This window comes from Pteropus vampyrus, unplaced genomic scaffold, assembly GCF_000151845.1.
Source record: "Pteropus vampyrus isolate Shadow unplaced genomic scaffold, Pvam_2.0 Scaffold252, whole genome shotgun sequence".
Lineage (NCBI taxonomy): Eukaryota > Metazoa > Chordata > Mammalia > Chiroptera > Pteropodidae > Pteropus > Pteropus vampyrus.
The window spans coordinates 455,286-459,234 of record NW_011889033.1 but is presented as its reverse complement, the minus strand read 5'-3'; the positions used below and the strand labels follow the sequence as shown (position 1 = coordinate 459,234).

The 3,949-nt window shown below is 49.7% G+C and overlaps 1 protein-coding gene across 1 annotated transcript in view; it reads left to right on the top strand.

Moving 5' to 3' along the window:
* The window catches only part of STK32B (serine/threonine kinase 32B), an 87,194-nt gene that overhangs the window by 3,001 nt on the left and 80,244 nt on the right, over positions 1–3,949 (top strand). The window lies entirely within an intron of this gene.

The window sequence follows — 3,949 nt, the reverse complement described above, 5'->3', positions numbered from 1 at the left end:
CCCTCTGCATTTCTCTCTTCTGAAACCCCAGTAAAACGGTAGTAGGACGTGTTTGTAAATGGTAGTTACACAGGATGGGGAAACTGAAGAGGTGGTTATAGCAACACATTGCGGGGATTGGGAAGACGATGCAGAGTGGCAGATGACCTAGGGTCCTAGAAACTGAGTTTGAAGTTGTCACTGGGGAGAACCGAGAACTGGCATACATTCGAGAATTCCCGAAAGGCTCAAGAGGTGACAGCACCCAGCATCTAAGGGAAGCGGGGTGGGCGGTGAAAAGGGGCGAAAGCCAGGTGAATCGTTTGAAAGCTTTTAAAGAAGTATCGAGAACCCCAGGTCTGCTTACCTATTCTGAAGAACTGGGGGGCCGCCCCTTCCTCTGTCCCGAGCGGAAGACTGAAGCTTTGTTTCCTAAAGAAAATAAAATAAGGAGGGCTGACTGAAGGACATCAGTGCACTCGGGTTGGAATACGGGGCTGCAGATAGCCAGTGTAACTAGACCGAAGCGGGCCCGATGCTGAAATAACACAGCCTCCCTCCTACCTTCCAGCCGGGCTCGGGGCACGGGTCTCCAGGCTGTCTTCCTCCAGGCAGGAAACTCAGGTGACTTCAGTGGGAATGTGAGTGAGCCAAGAGGAAGGGCATTGTGACATCACAGGTTCCCCATGGCCCCCCTGGAGTGTAGCTCACAGTCAACAAGCCCCACTCATTCACCAGAAGCTCCCAACTGGGCTGGCGACAACCCAGGGTTATCAGACACCCAGAGAAATCTTCTAACATGAACATCGAGAGCCAGTCAATCACATGGAAAAAGAAGAAAAGCTTGGAATAAACAGAGACTCTGTAAGGGGAAAATATCAGAACAGCTATGACCAGTATTTTCAGAGAGATAAAAAAGGAGTTTTGCAATTTTACAACAAGATATACCATATTGTTTTAAAAGTCAGAGAACAAACTCAGAGCTCTTATAAATTAACCATATGGAAGCAGAAATGAAAAACTCACATGTTGGAAGATAAACTTGAGAGCGTCTTTTATACAGTAGAATAAAACGACAAATAGAAAAGGTGACAGGAAACATAAGAAAATTCGAGGGCCAGTTCAGTAATTTCAACGTGAGGAAGAGAGAGAGCAGAGAGAGAATTGGAGAAGGACTCGTCAAAGAAATGATTAAAGAAAATCCCACGGACTCGAAGTGCATGAGTTTCCGACTTCAAGGGCTTCCCAAGGATACAGAGCAACGACTAGGAACAGACGCACGTCAGAAACAAACTTCAGACCCGATCAGCTTCCGCAGAACAACACCGGGTCACACAGCCTGACGAATCGGAATCATTTGGGATTGATTAAACACTAGAAGGAAGCGGAGACGTGCTCATTAACCAGATGTGAGGGTGTATGTTTTCGCAAGTTCGATATCAAAAAATGGACCTCTCACACACTTTTTCTTAAGAAGATATTAGAAAATGCGACGGACCCCACTAAAACGAAGGTGCACATCAGGAAGGAGGAAGAACAAGAACACAAAGCTGAAACTCCCGCAGAGGAGAGAGGCACAGGAGGTCTCCGGGGCGGTGGGAGTTCAAGGGCATCGGTTGTGCCCAAGGTGTAGACCATGACGGGTTCTGATTGGAGCGGATCGGGAGACCCTGGGAGAAACTTCTTCAGGGAGAGTGAGCTCACAGAATTCCTGCTGCCTTGAGAGATTTATTTAGTTGGTGAGGAATCTGAAGTTGAAATAAATGAGTTCAGAAAGAAAACTCTATGATAAATAAAAGACAACTGTCTCTTACTCCAAAGAATGAAAGTGTTGCGCAGGACATGATCCGTGTACAGGACGTGAAGCATCTCTGCACACGTCTCTCTCTGATACTTAATCGAAATCACCTAAACACTATTTTTGGTTGGTGATCTAACCAAAAATACAGTAATCCTCCACTGGGGAAATGGGAAAACAGGAAGCAGGGGGCGGGGGTGGGGAGATGGCGAAATACTCATCCTTCATCGTGAGCAGCCAACAGATGGAGCCCGAAGTTGAAAGTCAAGGCGTCACCTACACCTGTCATTTAGAGATCGGGGCTAAACACTCAAATGAGAGCGATGAATGGACGGAAGGCATGAGCGGGGGAGAAATGGTGGGGATCGTTCTGGAGAGCAACAACACTTGCAGGACGATTGAATTCCTTGCATTATTTGCCTGTGTCATTTCGAGGCGGATGACAGCAAACCTGGTAGAGTGAGAAGGAAGGAGGAAGAAGGCTGGTGGCCGTGGCAGTAATGGCGGCGGTGGAAGCAGTGGCAGAGGGACAGAACAGGGATGGCTCCCTGGGATTACGGGGCGCTTCCTGGGGCCCCCGGCTCACTCGCGCCGTCGCTCGCCAGCCATGGCTCGTGGACACTCAGGCTCGGGGCCTGGGCGTGCTCTGTGGACAGCCGGGCTCCTCTGGAGGTGCCCAAAGGACTTGACTGAGCTGTTACACAGGTGTCGCTGACGAATGACCACGGCCGTTCCTGCGCTTCTGTGCAGTAGATGATCCAATTGCCCAAGTTCCCCGAGACACCGAGTTACGTGGTCATTGGTGAGCCAGAGGCCGACTTCCCAGAGCAGAGCCAGCGACAGACCAGGCAGGAAATGGAACTGTCACGTGGGGCGTGGCGATCAGAACCACTTCGTCATAGTTCAGCAAATGTTTGTAAGTGACTCTACGAGGGGTCTATGAGGGGTCATCTGGCCTCAGATTTCATAACTACCTTGGAGAAAGGGGGCTATCCAACAGTTTGGGGAAAATTTTAAAAATCCACTAAGTAAATGGCATTCTGTTAGCATTTCTGTAGACTTGGCAGAGATTGGAATCAGTCTGTTTTTCCCTCCCCTATGGTTCGATAAGTTTTCGATGTGTCTGTGTATACAGACTTGAAATGATGTGTCTACACACTCTTCCTAGAGACACACGATAATGCCACGCAATGTTTCGCATTCATCCAGCGGATGAACTTACAGACCCCCCACCGTGCATGCGCTGCTGGACACTTTTGATGCCACGTTTTATGCAGATAGAAGAATGTTGCTTTTTTCAAAGAAGCCACACGCGGAAGTGGCGACTCATTCCACAAATGCAAGCCTGGGTCGGGTCGCCAAGAATTTTCATCTTCCATCATGGTGGTCTTGGGCATGTTACTGAAGTTCGACTTTTTTTTTAATGAACTTTTTGGACCTCGGTTTCCTAATCAGTAAAATGGGCCCGATGAGACCGACTTCGCCGGGCTATTATGCAAATTCTGTGAGGAAAGGGCCAGAAAGGGTTTAAATGTGCCTGGCGTCTTTCGGGTGTCCCATCTCTTTTCATCTGGCGGGGGGGCGGGATTTGCTTTGAAATCAGGTGTTTACTCTTATATACTCAGTGGTGACAGATCACCCTTTGCTCATGGCGTCGTAGATCTATAGAAAATAAAAGTTATTTCGAAGTATAACTCAGGGAGTTTAGTTTGAAAGTGCCTGAGCAGGGAAATCACTGTGGGTTCGAAACAGATCATTGTTTTGAAGCGATGAGAAGATTTGAGAGCATTCGAGTTGGCCGTTCGTCTTTTACTCTGGGCCAAGAAATGTGCAGACCCAGGGATGACAGTGATGGACGGGACGCTCAGCAGCTGTCCCGTGTGGCAGGGGCGAGAAAGGCAGGCTTTCGGGGGGCAGAATCGTTGCAGTCCAGGGTGAGGACCCACGACAGGGTGCCACCCACTGGCCTGCAGGAGCTCCGAGGAGGGCAGCCAGCCCAGACTGAGGTGGTGGCAGGCCAGGGGGCACAGAGGCTGGGACCGATTTGTAGAACAAATAGGAATTAGCTCAGGGAAGAGGCTGCAGGAGGCTCTGGGCAGAAGGGCCCAGACTTGAGCGGCCTGGGCGGGCACAGACTGTGCTGGTTAGGTCGGTAGGGAGCACGCACGTCCT